The 20,227-nt window shown below is 44.3% G+C and overlaps 1 protein-coding gene across 8 annotated transcripts in view; it reads left to right on the top strand.

The window, feature by feature from the left end:
- The first annotated feature begins 7,922 nt into the window (after positions 1 to 7,922).
- SUPT20H (SPT20 homolog, SAGA complex component) overlaps positions 7,923 to 20,227 on the top strand; it is a 107,912-nt gene continuing 95,607 nt past the window's right edge. For 6 of the 8 annotated variants that reach the window (XM_073583246.1, XM_073583243.1, XM_073583244.1 and 3 more), the window contains exon 1: positions 7,923 to 8,079. The gene's annotated coding sequence lies outside the window, so the exon portion shown is untranslated. Of the gene's footprint in view, positions 8,080 to 8,283; positions 8,359 to 20,227 lie in introns of those variants that run through there. The other 2 variants (XM_073583247.1, XM_073583242.1) reach the window with 2 other exon arrangements.

Genomic DNA, 20,227 nt, shown 5'->3' with positions numbered 1-20,227 from the left:
ATGGAAGAACTGAAGACTCTAGAGTCACCAGTTCTTCCATAAGCCCCAATGTCTACAATTATAAATTATAATCTACAATTATAAACCTGTAGTTAGTGTCAACCAGAGCCAACAAAACTACAGAAAAATATTGTTTATAATTATAGAATTGGGACCCTGAGTTCGGCAACTTACGCACACGGATGTGATTCCCATCCAGGGCTCCAATACAATTGGGGAATTAGCAGTGCAACTCAAATCCCCTGGCAATCCTCAACCAGTCTCCCATCTTGGGCTCTGGCATGACCAGATGATGAACTCTGGACCAGATTTCAGAACATGTAGCACGAACAATGCCAGATATTGTCGATCGCCCAATCAAAAACTCCAGAAGAAGTGCTGCATAAGAAAGGCCAGTTGAGAGGAACCTACAATTAAACAAATGTGGAAAATATATACATTAAAATACATGTTCAAGGATCAGAGGCGTATCTAGGCTTTCTGGCACCCGGGGCAAGAATTTGGTTCGGCGCCCCCCCCCCCAAAAAAAAAAAGTACATATGTGACTTACACACTTAGCCATGTACCCACGAGCTGCTCTCCCTAATGCTCTCAATGTTCAGTAAAAAACTGAAAGCAGGAAGAGAAGCTCGTTGTCACAAGACCACATCTATGAAAATCGCATATGAGTGAAGTGTCCATGTGATGACACTGGAACCTGCAGAGCTGAATCCTGACATTGGAGCTTCTGAATTCTCACAATGAATGCACTGCACACTTTTAGGATTCTCCCTTGCCGATGTACAGTCATGTCAGCACAAGTATGCGATTTGTATACTTCTGGCCACATTCCGACTAGACGTGCCCGGCCTCGCTCTGTTCATTTTCATTGAGTGAGGCCACACATGTCTAGTCAGCATGTGACCGCATGTATGTAAATTACCGGCACGAGAGAATCCTGACAGCGTTCAGTGAGCACTGTGAGAATTCAGAAGTCTGCAGTCACATAGAATGTCTGCAGACTCAGCACAAACCTGGACATCCCCTTTAATGTTCCTAACAAATAAAAACATGAGAATTAGTCAGTATCACTAATAATATTTACATCCAGGTACCTTATAGATGACGTCATCTCTGCAGTCGTTCTCCTTTTCTTCTTCTTGTCCAGACCCCATGATGAGTTTTCTCATCCACATCTCGTCTCAGCAGACTTCCATCTTCTCCGGTCTTCTGCAGCAAATCTTCACACGATGCCCTTAAAGATAGAAGTGTCATTATAATGCTCCTAAATAAAAATGTCTGCAATATACTGTCGCCTCACACTATTCCCCTCCCTCCTCATACTGTCTCCTCTATCATCCTCCTGTTCACCATACTGTCTCCTCATATATTTACCCCCTCACTCTCTATACTGTCTGCTCACACATATCCTCGACTCCCCATACTGTGTCTGCACACATCCTATCACCCTCACTCCCCATACTGTGTCCACATACATTCACCCGTCCACTCCCCATACTGTCTGCACCCATCCCCCATACTGCTTCCTCATATATGCCCTCATACATACTCTTCATTTTGTGTCCTCAAATCTCCCCACACACGTTAAATACCATCCCCACTCCAAATCCACCACACACATTAAGTACCCCCCATCCCCACTCCAAATCCCCCCACACATTAAGTATCCCCCATCCCAACTCAATAATCCCTTGTCCCTACTCCCAAATCCCCCCACACATTAAGTATCCCCCATCCCCACTCCCAAATCCCCCCACACATTATGTACCCCCACCCCCACTAATTAACCCCATCTCCACTCATTAAACCCCATACATTAACCCCCCTACACATTAACCCCCCCACTTATTAACTCCCATCCCCACATTAACCCCCATAGCCACTCATTAACCCCCACACTCATTAACGCCCCACTCATTAACCCCCATACTTTAACCCCCACACATTAACCCCCCCACTCATCAACCCCATCCCCACATTAACCCCCACACTTTAACCCCCATCTTTACATTAACCCCCATCTCCACTCATTAACCCCCCACTCATTAACCCCCATCTTCACTCATTAACCCCCCCACATTAACCCCCTCACTTTAACCCCCATCCCCACATTAACCCCCATCTCCACTCAATAACCCCCCACTCATTAACCCCCATCCCCACATTAACCCCCATCTCCACTCAATAACCCCCCACTCATTAACCCCCATCCCCACATTAAACCCCATCTCCACTCATTAACCCCCCACTCTTTAACCCCCACTCATTAACCCCCCGACTCATTAACCCCCATCCCCACTCAATAACCCCCCCCCCACTCATTAGCACCCCCCCATCTCCCATCTTCGGTGGTTCTTCAGCTCCACAGAGGAGCACACTTACCACCAGCCCAGCGTTTGCTCTGGGCGCCGGGGAGTGACGTCAGCAGCGTGATCACATGACATGATCACGCTACTGACGTCGCTCTGACCCGGCGGTCAGAGCTAATTGTACAGGCGTCTGTATAGACGCCAGTACAATTGCTGCCTGGGAGCCGGCGCGGCCTCCTTCTCTGCATCGGCTGTCAGCTTGACAGCCGTCACAGAGAACAGCCGGCTCACAGGATGGTGGGCGGCAGAGCGCAGCCGCCGAGGGGGAGACACTGCGGACCGCTGCATTAGGCGGCCCGACTGCGCCCCCCTGCTGGCTGCGCCCGGGGCAACTGCCCCGGCTGCCCCCCCCTGGATACGCCACTGTCAAGGATGCACACATTACATATAGATCACCAGAACAGTGTGTAAGAAGCTAGGCGAACAATACATATACACATGTACCACGGCTAGGTAATGTGGAATAACACATCAAAGTGTTCTAAGTTTTAGAGCATATATTTCTTACCAATTCATAATGCTTCTTGGCCAAAAAGGGGTAGCGAGTAACATAATTATTTGAGAAACTAATCATCTACATACAGTTAGGTCCATATATATTTGGACAGAGACAACATTTTTCTAAGGCCTGTTTCACACTTCCGTTTTTTCAAATCCGTCAAAATCCGTTGGTTTCCGTAAAAAAACGGATCCGCCATTTTTTTGCAGGATCCGTTTTTTTGTCCCATAGACTTCCATAAGTGGTTACCGCGGATCCGTCAAAAAAACGGATCCGTTTTTTTAAAAACGGATCCGTTTGCATCAGTTTCCGTCAAAAAAACGGAAACGGATCCGTTTGGCGGACACAAAAACGGAAGTGTGAAACAGGCCTAATTTTGGTACTAGACATTACCACAATGAATTTTGAGCAAAACAATTCAGATGCAGTTGAAGTTCAGACTTTCAGCTTTCATTTGAGGGTATCCACATTAAAATTGGATGAAGGGTTTAGGAGTTTCAGCTCCTTAACATGTGCCACCCTGTTTTTAAAGGGACCAAAAGTAATTGGACAATTGACTCCAAGGCTATTTCATGGACAGGTGTGGGCAATCCCTTCGTTATGTCATTCTCAGTTAAGCAGATAAAAGGCCTGGAGTTGATTTGAGGTGTGGTGCTTGCATTTGGAAGGTTTTGCTGTGAAGGAAACATGCAGTCAAAGGAGCTCTCAATGCAGGTGAAACAAGCCATCCTTAAGCTGCAAAAACAGAAAAAACCCATCCGAGAAATTGCTGCAACATTAGCAGTGGCAAAATCTACAGTTTGGTACATCCTGAGAAAGAAAGAAAGCACTGGTGAACTCATCAATGAAAAAAGACCTGGGCGCCCACGGAAGACAACAGTGGTGGATGATCGCAGAATAGTCTCCATAGTGAAGAGAAACCCCTTCACAACAGCCAACCAAGTGAATAACACTCTCCAGGAGGTTGGCGTATCAATATCCAAATCTACCATAAAGAGAAGACTGCATGAAAGTAAATACAGAGGGTTCACTGCACGGTGCAAGCTGCTCATAAGCATCAAGAATCAAAAGGCTAGACTGGACTTTTCTAAAAAACATCTAAAAAAGCCAGCACAGTTCTGGAAGAACATTCTTTGGACAGATGAAACCAAGATCAACCTCTACCAGAATGATGGAAAGAGAAAAGTATGGCAAAGGCGTGGTACAGCTCATGATCCAAAACATACCACATCATCTGTAAAACACGGCGGAGGCAGTGTGATGGCTTGGGCATGCATGGCTGCCAGTGGCACTGGGTTACTAGTGTTTATTGATGATGTGACACAGGACAGAAGCAGCCGAATGAATTCTGAGGTATTCAGATCCATACTGTGTGCTCAGATCCAGCCAAATGCAGCCAAACTGATTGGTTGTCGTTTCATACTACAGATGGATAATGACCCAAAGCAAAAAGCCAAAGCAACCCAGGAGTTTATTAAAGCAAAGAAGTGGAATATTCTTGAATGGCCAAGTCAGTCACCTGATCTCAACCCAATTGAGCATACATTTCACTTGTTAAAGACTAAACTTCAGACAGGCCCACAAACAAACAGCAACTGAAAACCACCGCAGTGAAGACCTGGCAGAGCATCAAAAAGGAGGAAACACAGCGTCTGGTGATGTCCATGAGTCCAAGACTTCAGGCAGTCATTGCCAACAAAGGGTTTTCAACCAAGTACTAGAAATGAACATTTTATTTACAATTATTTAATCTGTCCAATTACTTTTGGTCCCTTTAAAAACAGGGTGGCAAGGAGCTGAAACTCCTAAACCCTTCATCCAATTTTAATGTGGATACCCTCAAATGAAAGCTGAAAGTCTGAACTTCAACTGCATCTGAATTGTTTTGTTTAAAATTCATTGTGGTAATGACTAGAACCAAAATTAGAAACATGTTGTCTCTGTCCAAATATATATGGACCTAACTGTAGCTCCTCATACCTGTAATGTGTCTCATAGGTATGGTGTGCCCCCCTGTATCAGCCGCCTACTATCCGTCCATCATGCCTGTCCTGTGTCTCGGAGCCGCCCACCATCTGTCCATCATGATGCCCCTGTGCGCCGCTGCCTCCTCCTGTTTTGAATGCCGGCGCCTGCGCTGTGACAAGAGTTCTCGGGCATGCACAGTGCGCGCTGCCCGAGAACCGACATCAGGCTATTGCGCCTGCATGTTGTGGAGGCCCCAGATCCCGCCCCGCAGTGTGTTATGATGCACTGCGCATGCCCGAGAACTATTGTCACAGCGCAGGCGCCGGCATTCAAAACAGGAAGCAAAACTAAAAAAACTAATTAAAGTTGCCAAAAAGGAAGCAGAGAAGCACATTGCTAAGGAGAGTAAGACTAATCCCAAGCTGTTCTTCAACTATATCAGTAGTAAAGGAATCAAAAGTGAAAGTGTAGGCCCCTTAGAAAATTGTGAGGAAAGTATGGTTGTAGATGACGAGGAAAAAGCTAATATATTAAACACCTTCTTCTCCACGGTATTCACGTTGGAAAATGAAATGTTAGGTGAAACGCCGAGAGACAAAGAAAACCCTATATTAAGGGTCACCAATCTAACCCAAGAAGAGGTGCGAACCGGCTAAATAAGATTACAATAGATAAATCTCCGGGTCCGGATGGCACACACCCACAAGAACTAAGCAATTACTTCTTAGATTTAGTTGTTCCAAAGAGAGACGATGAATGAATGGCACCAGGGGAATGGATAGACTTGTATAATAAAACTGATCCTGTGTGTAAACGGAGAGCATGCGGTGTAAAGCAATGGGTATGCGGTGCTCAGCATCAAAAAAGCATGAACATAGTGTATAGCATGAAAAGAGATGTGGCACTCACCCAGATGCAGTAAAAAACGGAATCGTTAATTGTACCATTATGAGGTTAACACAAGGTCCATAAGAGCAGCAGGTGTGTACCGGTATGCGGGGAAAGGAAGACGGACAACGGCCTTTTCGTGCAGCAAGCGCTTCAACGGGTCCAGGTGTCACCTGGACCCGTTGAAGCGCTTGCTGCGCAAAACGTCCGTCGTCCGTCTTCTTTTAGAAGTCACAGAATATTTGACACAGATTTCAATGTGCATTTAGAAGCAGAATTTATTTCTAAATCCTTGTAAAAAAAAAAAAAAAAAACTGTGTGAACATACCATGAGGCTACATTCCGATGATGAGTATGTGGTGAGTCTTTGATGTAGCAGATAAAGATAATCTTTATTTTTATATAGCACTAACATATTCCACAGCGCTTTACAGTTTGCACACATTATCATCGCTGTCCCCATTGGGGTTCATCTAAATTCCCTGTCACTATGTCTTTGGAATGTGGGAGGAAACCCTCGCAGAACATACAAACTCCTTGTAGATGTTGTCCTTGGTGAGATTTGAACCCAGAACTCCTGCACTGCAAGGTTGCAATGCTATCCACTGAGCCACCGTGCTGCCCACATCTTCAGTATTTTGTGCGCTTATTAGATATCAGTAAGATGCAGCATTTTTGATGCAGCAAAAATCCGCAGCGTCATAAGCTCAACAAAAACTCATTGTGGGCACACAATCATAGGCTGGAATCAGACGAGCACATGGCTTCCAATGTGGTATGCTAATTACCCTCGCCTCTAGCTCTGCTGCGATCCGGAGCCCAGTGTCAGTGCGCTGCGCTCCGATCCTCTCACATGAGAAAATCGCAGCACAGGTGAGGAGGAAATGAAGAAAGTAATTTCTCCATCTCTTCCATTGACTGTCTCGACGTACATCGGACTGCACTCAGATGACATCCAAGTGCAGGCTGATGTTTCACACATACCCATAGGCTTGTATGGGAGTGTGAGCTGAGTCTCAATGCAAATTATAGCATGTTGCCGAATCGGCATGAGAAAATAATCGCATCTGTGAGCTGCCCCATAGAATAACACTGGGCCGAGTGCTATCCAATGTTTTGTCACATAGCGCTCGGCTGTATTATATGCTCGTGTGTCCCTGGCCATGGAGTGCTGATTGGTGGAGGTGAGAGTCCTGTCAGCAGAATTTGTGTGTATCAGACATTTGTTCTATATACTTTTGATATGCCTCAAATGTCACAGAAGGTAAGATCCCTTTTATTTGTAGTGCGGCCCCTGGATTGGTCCAGAATGACAATATAGCTCGTCTGGATTAAAAGGTGCTGAAAAGCCTGAACATACGAACAGCTTGTTTAATCTTTGGAGCGTATAGTTAGCGTTTTTCAGGAGCAGAATTTGCCTGTAAAAGAAATTGGGCCAGATTCATCCGGACCTGCGATTTCCTCGCCAGTCTTGATGAGGAGGCGTGTAGCAGTAGGCGCTCCTCCGTGTGCCACGCCAGATATCCTACTCCAGTCCCCGAGTGGAATCAGGAGCGCCGCAGCTCCTCACGGATCAGGCGATCACTGGCATCACACCCCTGCGGCTCACCCCAGGGAAAACACCAAGAAGCCGCAAATGTTTTGCGCAACCTGAGGCCATTGTGTGCACACAGCCTTAGAGAGGTCCATGGGCCTATTTTGTGGCTCCCCATCTCCCGATCAGATAGTAAGCTCCTATGGGCAGGAACCGCAGCGATCACAATGCAACAGGCGGCAGAACACCAACCCTGCTGCTGCCGGATTCACGGCGGCACAATGCAGCGACCACATAGCTGCCATTCAGGACTCTAGGAAAGCTGGATGGAAGCCATTGAATTGTTTCTCATGGCTTTCCCAGGAGCAAATGTATCTAATGCAAGGGAGCTGTTTTGCAAATTTGGAATTTTTTTTTCTTTTTGTTAAAAAAAAAAAAAATATTTACAAAACAATAGTTGTGTAACTCTTTTTTTAACATTCATTCATTTTTATTTTGTTGTGATAAAACCTTACAATTACTATGATTTACAGCAGAAGAAAGTGATACAGGAAAAAACCGCAGCCTGTTCTTCCTACAGCTCTTCAGTGACTGAGCCGCGGCTCTGTACATGCAGGCACATTCCCATGGGCGGCGAGGGAGCTTTTGTGTTGTCTTCTTGTAAATAAAGCTATCAGCGTTTGAATAGCTCGCCGCAAGGCCTCTCGGGATATGTAGTCCACGCCATGTATTGTATTGTCTCCTGTTCCGCCTCTGCCTGCTAGATCGGGACCTCACGGATCAGGAAGTCCCGCGGGTGGGCTGCCCACAGTGGGAACAAGGTAAGCGGGATTTTACTCCCTACAACCGGGTCGGTAGCGCCTGTAATCGTACAAGGCAGGGCAGATCGGCGGTAGGTTGGTTTCCTTTGGCCTCAGCAGTAATGGTGACTTCATTCATCTTCTGCTGTTGGGCGGCAGGTCCAGCCGGGGGGGGGATCGCCCTCATTAACCACTTAGTATCCAGCTCAGGCAGGCAAATGGGCTGTGTGTCCTCCGCAATGGTCGGTGCAGATCTCGGGATCCCATTGACTTCTATGGGGGGCGACGCCTGTACAGGAGGTAATTTCACGCTTTTCTACGTGGAGGATAAAAACATAACGCCTGCACCTGACTTCACACTTTTCTAATGCAATTTCTTGATATCTGGCTACTAAAATCGCACAATGGCGCCTGGAGTGTGCGGCGATCCTTTAACCCCTGATGTTCCCCATCTGGCGGGTGGCAGATATATCTTACAGTAGACGTAAGGCCCCTTGGTTCTGAAATGTCGCCAGTTTCTGGGACACCCGCTGACCCTGTGATATAATCCGGAGGTCTGGCCGGCCTGTATCTTGGTGTGTATTAAAAAACATACGGTAATTTGTCAATGACAGGTCAGACCGCGCGTCGGGGCGCTGGAAACACATCCGCCGTAGCTTAAGCAATCTGTAGACAGAGTAGTCCTGACATTAGAAAACTTTCATATTTGTTTCCTCCCCATCTTTCAAGAGCCATAACTTTTTTTTTTTTTTTTTTTTTTTGTTCATGAAATTGAAGGAGGGATTGTTTTATTTATTTGGGAAGAATAGTTGTTGTGAATGACCATTCATTTTACCATACGCTTTTCTGAAGATGGGGGAAGCCAAGTGGGGCGAAACGGTGAAAAGAAAAAAATGCAATTCCGCCATTGTTTTTTTGCGGTGTTCGTTGTGCGGTAATCACGATCTGGTAAAGACATAATTCTCCAGGTCAGTGAATAATATACCCTAAATGAAAAATTTTTAAAAAATATCTGTATATCATTTTATTTTTTAAAGGGACTCTGTCACCTCATTTTTACCTTATGAGATGCGGCACCGCCATCAGGGGCTTATCTACAGCATTCTGTAATGCATTCTGTAGTGCTGTAGATAAGCCTCCGATGTAACCTGAAAGATAAGAAAAACGAGTCACATTATACTCACCCCAGCCTCCGGTCCGGTCTCATTGGTGTCGGGGTCCGGTCTGGCGCCTCCCATCTTCTAGCGATAGTGTCCTGCTCCTCACTTCTGACGCGGCTCCTGCGCAGACGCACTGATCTGTCCTGTTGATGGCTGAGTAAAGTACTGCATTGCGCAGGCGCCGGGAAAGGTCAGAGGTGTGGCGCCTGCGCACTGTAGTACTTTACTCAGCCATCAACAGAAAAAAAGAAACTACAACAATTTACAGTAAATCAATAATATATAACTATGTAAATTAATAAGTAACCTGATGTGTTCCTTTCAAAATTGGATGGCAGACCATCCGGTATCAATAAAAAAGAAAAACTAACTCATGATGTTAGAAAAGAACCAGAATAGATGGACATGTGTATATAAGGCGCTTAATAAAAACCAAATGTATGTAATAAAATAAGCCTTTATTGTGAATTTTGGCCAGACAACAACAGCAATAAAAAAAAAAATATAAAAACATATAAATTATGTATTAATTGGCAAAAAGACCGCTCAGTTTGTTAATTATCTAGTATCCATACTTATAGTAATATAACCACTGTACAAACAGATTGTTCAAATTGGACCTGTATTGTAATCCCCATGTAAAACAGCAAAAAAACGTAAAATCACAAGTGCAAAAAATGGTGCAGTGATCGAAAAAATAAAATAAACTAATCAATTGAAGATCACTGCACAAATAAAAGTGTGATAAAAATAAATAGAAAATATGAAAAATGTGTATGTGAATAAATCAATGAACACTATAAAAAGAATATGAAAAACTGAAATAAAATCACTCAGAAATGTGAAAAATAGCTGCAAAAATTGTGGACAAAAAATAAATAATATAATAAATGCTGAGCTCACATAGGAAATACTATAACATAAAATTATAATAGCGCTCTATTGAATTATATAGCCAAATAGAAATACACTATATGAAAAATATCCTTAAAGTAGAGATGCACTTGTATAATTGTGCACCATATAATAGCTATATAAAAAGCCACTAGAAAAGTGCCATATAGAGTGCTATGTAGTAAAAATAGGCCGAAACCAAAGACAAAACTACCCGCATGCTGAATAATGCTGTATAAATAACATGAGCCACATTACGCACAAAAGTACCATGTGTAGCGCTGTGTAATGGAAAAAATCTAGCGCTTGTACAACAAAATGTTGGCCAAAAACATGCAACACAATACAGCGTGGTACATTATCTGGGGAGCCAATTAGAAGGACAGTGGGAGAAGCGGTATGCCAATTGAACGCGCCCCGACGCGCGTTTCGGAAAAACTTCTTCATCAGGGATGACGTCCTCCCGCCCGCGTCCACGCGTCGCTCGTCGGCGCCACAGGAAGCCCAGCAGGAAGCTGAAGATGAGAAACGGCCCAGGACATTCTCGCGCGATCAGCGATAACCAGCGGGGGAGCCGGTTGCGGGTAAGTATCACACACAGCGATATCGCTAGCGATATCGCTAGCAATATCGCTGCTACGTCACAAAATCCAGTGACGTTATAGCGATATCGCTTAGTGTGACAGGCCCTTAACTCGTTTTTCTTCTCTTTCAGGTTACATCGGGGGGCTTATCTACAGCATTACAGAATGCTGTAGATAAGCCCCTGATGGCGGTGACCTCATCTCATATCGGAAAAATGAGGTGACAGATTCCCTTTAATATTTGGAATTTAGGAATTGGCAACTAACCAGACATTTCTATTTTTTACATAGTCCTATATGTATTTTTTTTTTAAAGTCTTCTGTTGTTTGTGTTATTACAGACCATATATTAATCTGCCTGTCTTTCTCCTCTTCATTATTTTTTGCTTTCTGGACTGTATGGAAATCCTGCCTGTTGGTTCCTTTGCAGGTGGTGGTTTGGATTTTTGGCAGGGCCATTGTTTGATCTCGGTCTCAGCCATCCTGGCCACACAGTGGGGTCCTGCAGCTTTCAGGCCTTGCAGTTCATATGCAGATGTCCCCATCTCCTCTCCCCCACTATATAGTTGTGATTAGACACTTGGGTTGTGTGTCCCTTTTATTTCCACTTTCATCAGAATATAATCTCATCGCAATGTCACTTGTTTTCAAAACTTTGTGTCTCTAGAGGGGTTGCTGTTTCAGGGTTTGTGTCTTAACCCCTTCATGACCTGGCCATTTTTTGCAATTCTGACCACTGTCCCTTTTAAGAGGTACGGTAATAACTCAGGAACGCTTCAACGGATCCTAGCGATTCTGAGATTGTTTTTTCGTAACTTATTGGGCTTCACGTTAGTGGTAAATTTAGGCCGATAATTTTTGCGTTTATCTGTGAAAAAAATCAGAAATTTGGCAAATCTTGAAAATGTCACAATTTTCACATTTTGAATTTTTATTTTCTTAAACCAGAGAGTTACGTGACACAAAATAGTTAATAAATAACATTTCCCACGTGTCTACTTTACATCAGCACAATTTTGGAAACAATTTTTTTTTTCTTAGGAAGTTCTAAGGGTTAAATGTCGACCAGAGATTTCTCATTTTTACAACAAAATTTGCAAAACCATTTTTTTAGGGACCAACTCACATTTGAGGTCAGTTTGAGGGGTTTATACGCCTGAAAATAACCAAAAGTGACACCATTCTAAAAACTGCACCCCTCAAGGTGCTCAAAACCACATGCAAGAAGTTTTTAACCCTTTAGGTGTTTCCCAGCAGCAGAAGCAACATGGAAGGAAAAAATGAACATTTAACTTTTTGGTCACAAAAATGATCTTTGTGCAGCAATTTTTTTATTTTCACAAGGGTAAAAGGAGAAAGTGGACCCCAAAAGTTGTTGTCCAATTTGTCTTGAGTACGCTGAAACCCCCATATGTAGGGGGGAAACACTTCTTTGGGCGCACGGCAGGGTTCAGAAGGGAAGGAGCGCTGCTCGACTTTTTGAATGGAATATTAGCTCCAATTGTTAGCGGACACCATGTCACGTATGGAGAGCCCCTGTGTGCTAAACATTGGAGCTCCCCCACAAGTGACCCCATTTTGGAAACTAGACCCCCTAAGGAACTTATCTAGATGTGTGGTGAGCACTTTGAACCCCCAAGTGCTTCACAGAAGTTTATAACACAGAGCCGTGAAAATAAATCATTTTTCCTCAAAAAATGATTTTTTTTAGCCCGCAATTTTTTATTTTCACAAGGGTAACAGGAGAAATTGAACCCCAAAAGTTGTTGTCCAATTTGTCCTGAGTACGCTGGTACCCCATATATGGGGGGAAAACCACTGTTTAGGCACACGTCGGGGCTCGGAAGGGAAGTAGTGACGTTCTGAAATGCAGACTTTGATGGAATGGTCTGTGGGCGTCATGTTACGTTTACAGAGCCCCTGATGTGCATAAACAGTAGAAAACACCCACAAGTGACCCCATTTTCGAAACTAGACCCCCCAAGGAACTTATCTAGATGTGTGGTGAGCACTTTGAATCCCCAAGTTCTTCACGGAAGTTTATAACGCAGAGCCGTGAAAATAAAAAATCATTTTTTTTCCACAAAAAATCATTTTTTTAGCCACCAATTTCTTATTTTTCCAAGGGTAACAGGAAAAATTAGACCCCCAAAGTTGTTGTGCAATTTTTCCTGAATACGCTGATGCCCCATATGTTGTGGTAAACCACTGTTTGGGCACACATCGGGGCTCGGAAGGAATGGAGCACCGTTTGACTTTATGAACGCAAAATTGTCTGGAATCAATGGTGGCGCCATGTCGCTTTTGGAGAGCCCCTGATGTGCCTAAACAGTGGAAACCCCTCAATTCTAACTCCCACCCTAACTCCCAACACACCCCTAACCCTAATCCCAATCCTAACCATAACCCTAACCACAAGACCAACACACCCCTAATCTTAACCCTAATTCCAACCCTAACCCGAATTCTAATGCTAACCCTAATGGAAAAATAAAAATAAATATATTTATTTCATTATTTTTCCCTACCTATGAGGGTGATAAATTGGGCGTTTATTTGCTATTTTTTTATTTTGATCACTTTCACAGTGATCAAAATGTACCTGGAATCAAACGAATCTGCTGGGGGCCGGCCGGCAGATCTTGGCACTGCGCATGCGCCCGCCATTTTAGAAGATGGCGGCACCCATGGGGGAGGGCCTGGAGATGGAGGATCACCGGGAGGGACACCGGGACTCGTGAGGTACCGGGGGATGTGGAATTGGACGGCGAGGGGAGGGCAGCAAATGCTGATGGCGTCAGCAGATCGCCATCGTCACTCGGTGGCGGCAGATTGCGGTCTCCAGCCATGGCCGATGATATTGCATCGGCCATGGCTGTATAATATTTCACCAAGTTTCATTGGTGAAATATTACAATTGCTCTGATTGGCTGTTTCACTTTCAACAGCCAATCAGAGCGATCGTAGCCACGGGGGCAAAGCCACCCCCCCGGGGTCAAATACAAGTCCCCACGTACCTGCAGGTCGGGTGACCTTTCAGTGACCCCGTCACCCGACCCACAGGATTGCGATCTTGCCATGATGCCACATAGGCGTCACAGGTCGGATTGGCACCGACTTTCATAACGCCTACATAGCGTCACAGGTCAGGAAGGAGTTAAAGGGCTTGTCCTGTCTAAAAGGACAAGTCTGCAGTTCCTTTGACTGCAGACTTGTGAATCCTCCCAGTGCATGTGCTGCGTGCTTTGAGGATTCGCCTGTGTTAGCGCTGGGAACGACAAATGCGTGACCGCAAGTATGCGATATGCAAACTGCCTCCCAGAATCTGACGAGACTGCTTCCAGTGAGGCCAGAGACAGTCTAGTCGGGTTTTGGCCAGGAATATACATATCGTATACTTGCAGTCTCATGATCACCGTATCGGCGCTGACACCGGTGAATCTTCACAGTGTGCACTGGGTGATTTCCAAGTCTCAAGTCACATAGAGTAACTTCAGACTTGTCGTTTTAAAGAGGACAACCCCCTTGAGGTCGCCATACAAATTAGACTAACGTTATTCCAAACTCTCCATCGACAAATGATGATTGGGGAGAGAAGTATCCGGCATCTGAGTTCTGATGGCCGATCCTTTTGCTCTCTGAGAGGTAGAGGTCTGGTATCGGCACTCTCATAGAGAACCTAGGCGTGCTCAGAGTATGTTAACACTGCGTCTTTTTTCACGCAGATTCAACCTGAAGAGGTTAAAAAATAGAAAAAACAATGAACATATGCACAGCAAGGTCAAAGCGATCTGCTGTGCGCATGTTCCGGCTTCTCACTTCTTTTAGCCGCTTCAGGCTTTGAAAGCCGCGTAGTGACTAAGAAGTGACTGCTCCCTTCTTCAGGCGGCTTATATGAAATAAAAAAAAAAACTGAAGCAATGCTAACACGAAAGAACTGAAGTCAAAGGATACACTTGTGGAAAGACACGGCCAGCGTTTTCCTGAGGCATTTTCGGCTTCGAAAACGATGCGGGTCCCCTGTCTAAAAGATGTGGTGTGCACATGACCATCGTTTTATGAGTATTGTGTGACAAAAAAAATATAAAGTGATCTGCAAGATCGTTAGCTGAAAATACATTGGTGTAGCAGACCGACGGCGTCCTTTCCCTCTGGGCGCAGGCCTACTGTGATGCCTTTTTTTTTCCCCTTAGCCCCCCATGCGGTCAGGTATTGGTGGGCAGGCCATACCTGTGGCCGCTGTGAGGAAGAATTATTGGGCTCTTTGGTGCATGGTGAGCACCAGCCTCAGGCCACACGGTGACATCCGAGACACAATGTCGTATTGCGATCTGTGACGCCGTCATAAATCTTTCTAAATATCTGACTTTAATGTCGCTGATCACAAGTCGCAAATAGACGTCCCTACCGTGCGACTTAGGCTGGTTTTACACTTGCGTTTTTTTGCACTGTATTTTAGCGCTAAAAAACGCATGCGCTTTTTTTCCCTATATTTTGCATGGGATGCGCTAATGTGCGCATACACATGCGTTTGTATGCGTTTTTACGCGCATGCTTTTTTTGTGGTGTGCGCTCAGGTGCACAAAATGCATCCTGTTGCATTTTTTGGGCGTCCGACTTGCCTCAAAAAAAGCATGCGCGCGCAATGCGTTTTTTTACAGCAAGACACCCATTGTAAGCCTATGGGTGTGCATACGTGCGCATTGGCATGCTCATGTATGCGTTTTTTTGCACATGCGTTTTTTTGTTGACCGTTGGTTAGACAATGGAAAATAGGGGTTTGGGTTAGAGTTAGGGTTAGTTAAGGGGGGTTAGGGTTTGGGTTAGTATGGTTTGGTTAAGGGTTAGGGTTTAGGGTTAGTTAGGGGTTAGGGTTAGTAGGGTTTGGTTAGGGTTTGGGTTAGGGTTAGTAGGGTTTGGTTAAGGGTTAGGGTTAGTATGGTTTGGTTAAGGGTTAGGGTTAGTAAAGTCATGGTTTGGGTTAGTGTTAATCCTAACCCTATCTTGATTTTTTTGGTGAGGCCAACTAATGTTGGAAAAAAGCGCAAACGCGGTAAAAACGCATACAAACGCATAAAAACGCTGCGTTTTTTCATGCATGCGCATAAAAATGCTTGAAAAAAACGCAGCATTTGTATGCGTTTTTTCCATGCTTTTTTTGCGGGAAAAACGTGCTGCAAAAAAAAAGCAAGTGTGAAAGTAGCCTTAGACTTACTGACGAGTTTCACAAATGCACCATGTGAACGTGTATCCCCGGCCTCATGCCGCCATTTTCATCAGTCTTTGGTCGGCGTGTTTGGTTATTACTATCCGTGTTTAACCAGTGATTTTTTTTTTTTTTTTTTCATGTATCCCAAAAAAAAAAAAAAATTTGCTAAGCTTTACAGAGTTAAAAAACGGACAACACTCGTGATTTTCACCGACCCATAGATTTGATTGGGGGATTTGATCCATGACTCAGATGATAAATGTACACTCACTGGCCACTTTATTAGGTACACCTGTCCAACTGTGTGTTAAGACTTAATTTCTAATCAGCCAATCACATGGCGGCAACTCAGTGCATTTAGGCATGTAGACATGGTCAAGACAATCTCCTGCAGTTCAAACCGAGCATCAGTATGGGGAAGAAAGGTGATTTGAGTGCCTTTGAACGTGGCATGATTGTTGGTGCCAGAAGGGCTGGTCTGAGAATTTCAGAAACTGCTGATCTACTGGGATTTTCACGCACAACCATCTCTAGGGTTTACAGAGAATGGTCCGAAAAAGAAAAAAAATCCAGTGAGCGGCAGTTCTGTGGCCGGAAATGCCTTGTTGATGCCAGAGGTCAGAGGAGAATGGGCATACTGGTTCGAGCTGATAGAAAGGCAACAGTGACTCAAATTGCCACCCGTTACAACCAAGGTAGGCAGAAGAGCATCTCTGAACGCACAGTGCGTCGAACTTTGAGGCAGATGGGCTACAGCAGCAGAAGACCACACTGGGTACCACTCCTCTCAGCTAAGAACAGGAAACTGAGGCTACAATTTGCACAAGCTCATCGAAATTGGACAGTAGAAGATTGGAAAAACGTTGCCTGGTCTGATGAGTCTCGATTTCTGCTGCGACATTCGGATGGTAGGGTCAGAATTTGGCGTAAACAACATGAAAGCATGGATCCATCCAGCCTTGTATCAACGGTTCAGGCTGGTGGTGGTGGTGTCATGGTGTGGGGAATTTTTTCTTGGCACTCTTTGGGCCCCTTGGTACCAATTGAGCATCGTTGCAACGCCACAGCCTACCTGAGTATTGTTGCTGACCATGTCCATCCCTTTATGACCACAATGTACCCAACATCTGATGGCTACTTTCAGCAGGATAATGCGCCATGTCATAAAGCTCGAATCATCTCAGATTGGTTTCTTGAACATGACAATGAGTTCACTGTACTCAAATGGCCTCCTCAGTCACCAGATCTCAATCCAATAGAGCATCTTTGGGATGTGGTGGAACGGGAGATTCGCATCAGGGATGTGCAGCCGACAAATCTGCGCCAACTGTGTGATGCCATCATGTCAATATGGTCCAAAATCTTTGAGGAATGCTTCCAGCACCTTGTTGAATCTCTGCCACGAAGAATTGAGGCAGTTCTGAAGGCAAAAGTGGGTCCAACCCGTTACTAGCATGGTGTACCTAATAAAGTGGCCAGTGAGTGTATGTCTGTGTTTTTGGTCCGCAGAAAATTATGGACGTGTCCCCGATGTTGATCTGATCACACATTGATCAAAATAATTGATTCGTCTTTTTCGTACCTGATCGATTCGGACATCTTAATGAGGCCCGACCTTTTTTTGTGTACAAGTCCTATCTGGTTTTCACGGTACCTATAATGGGGAATGGGGTCACTCACATGTCTGTGATAATTTTCACTGTCCAAGTAATCCTTGCAAAATCATGGAGAAATGTGATCATTGGCGTCATTGCAATGATTGATCTAGTGTGAGAGGCTGCGCTCATTCCCTATTCTGACTAATAATGCATTACTGTGTATTATAAAAAAAAAAAAACGAAAACCAGGTGTTTGCTGCATATTCGTTTTTACCCCCATGTCTTGCTAACAACTTGCGGTAGAGTTTTGTGGGCATGCTCTGTGCAGGGAGAACGGAAGGTGTTGCTGGAGTATAAAAATTAAATTGATTTTGTTATGTAACAATGGAGTGTATATTTACCCTTTGTATATACATTAATGCATGAACCTTCTGGGACCTTGTAGTCCTCCTTTTTGCTTGCTTGTTTGTTTGTTTGTTTGTTCCCCTCCCTTCCCAATCCCCTCCCCTCCTCCGCCATGTCCCTGTTATAAATTTCAAATAATAAAAAATATTGGAAAAGAGAAGTACAAGTCAGGGTTGGGATAGTTGAAATAAAAAATAAAAAAATAAATCACAATCTCTGATGAATTTCCAGAACACCATCAAACACGTTGGAAAGCACATGGCACAACAATAAACCTGTCAAGAGAGGGCCACCCACCAAAACTCTCCGCCCTAGCAAGGAGGGCATTAATCAGAGAGGCAGCACAGAGACCAAAAGAAACTCTGAAGGAGCTGCAGAGTTCCCAAGCAGAGACTGGAGTATCTGTTCACATGACCACAATAATCCATACACTTCATAGAGGTGGCCTTTATGGAAGAGTGGGAAAAAAAAAAGACTTTACTTACACATACAAATTGTAAGGCTCATTTTGAGTTTGCCAAAAGACATGTGGGAGACTCCCCAAATGTATGGAGGAAGAGGCTGAGGTCAGATGAGACCAAAATTAAACTTTTTGGCCACCAATGTAAATGCTCTGTGTGTTGCCAAACGAGCACAGCTCATCACCCCAAGACCACCATTCCCACAGTGAAACATGAAGGTGGCAGCATCATGCTGAGGGAAGATGTTTTTCGGCAGCAGGGATGGGGAAAATAGTCTGAGTCGAGGGGAGGATGGGTGGTGCAAAATACAGGGATATTCTTCAGCAAAACCTGTTTCAGTCTGTCCGTGATTTGAGACTGGGACGGAGTTTCACCTTCCAACAAGTCAATGACCCAAAGCATACTGCTAAAGCAACACTCCAGTGGGGAACTTGTAAATGTTTTGGAGTGGCCTAGTCAAAGCTCAGACCTTAATCCAATTGAAAATCTGTGGTCAGATTTGAAGATCACTGTCACCAGAGGAAACCATCTAACATTTATAGCCCTACAGGTGACTATATCGTCATGAAATGTAAATGTGTAAGATTATTACCACTGGTCCCTGCGCTGTGGCTCTCACTGTCAGATGACTATGTGATACCGCAGCTCTGACCGGCGGTAAAAAGTTTACATCCGGTCACAAACTTCTGCTGATGGGAGAGTAACTACTCTATTTCGTGAATTTTTGATATATGTATTTTTTGGGCATTGATTAGTTTACTTCTTTTATCATGTTTTTGTCTCTTGTTGATGCCATGTTTTAAATTAAGTAGTTTTGTTTTGATGCTTCCTGCTATTTGGCAATCTTGTGCAGATTACTTGAGGTTTAGGTTCGTAGCGACGGCGGAAACGCGCTAAAAACTCATGTATATTTTACCTATGGATTTTCTGCATGGAATAAAACTCTATGGGTGAAATCCACACACAAAATTCGGCGTATTTTCGAGAGAAATCAACATTTTGGAATGAAGAAAAAACACAGTATGTAAGTGTTTGCACAGTGGGTAAAAAAAAAACAAACCTCCATGAGAATGAGATTTCTATAAATTCCACCTGCTTTGCTGTCACTGTATTATGCTGCGTTTTTTCGCATAATTAAAATACTCGGCGTCCAGTATTCACTGTGGAAACGTAACCTTAGAGAGCATTTCCACTGCACGATCATGATGAGTGAGCCTTCCAAGGACTCTCGTTTCCCGATAATCGTGCAGTGTAAACAGGTTGCCTAATAGACTTCCTATACTACACTAGTGACCTTTCCACAGTCTCCTTTTCATCACAGACAGAATTTCAATAAAAGGAAACAACTCTGTATATGCGTAGAGTCAGACTGCTGTATAAATCATAGCAAGATCGGAACGCAGTGCCTGGACTTGCCGGCAGTTCCCAAGTGTCACAGCTGCACGAACAGATGTATGAAACGGTATTTCCCCCCATTCTGATTTCCTTTTCTTTTGCAGGTTTGTCACACTGTTTCAGATCACCAAACAAATGTAAATATTAGACAAATATAATACAAGTAAACCCAAAATGCAGTTTTTAAATGAAGGTGTGAAAAGTGATTGCCCCCTAAACCTGTAGATAAGCGGGGGCTTATCTACAGCATTACAGAATGCTGTAGATAAGCCCCTGATAGTGGTGGCCGCAGCTGATGGTCCAAAAATGGAGTGACAGATCTCCTTTAAGTGTGACAAACAGGTAAAATAGGAAAGCAGGAAGGGGGAGACACTTTTTTCACACAACTGTATTTCTATGCAGCTGCCATGTTTGGGTTGGGAAAGGAGTTGGCCGGTCTGTGCTCTGCATTCCTATCTTGCTA

Source organism: Dendrobates tinctorius, unplaced genomic scaffold (genome assembly GCF_039654945.1).
Source record: "Dendrobates tinctorius isolate UK_male_01 unplaced genomic scaffold, ASM3965494v1 ptg000075l, whole genome shotgun sequence".
Lineage (NCBI taxonomy): Eukaryota > Metazoa > Chordata > Amphibia > Anura > Dendrobatidae > Dendrobates > Dendrobates tinctorius.
Note: the sequence above shows the minus strand (reverse complement) of the source record. Positions and strands in the feature narration are given on the sequence as shown.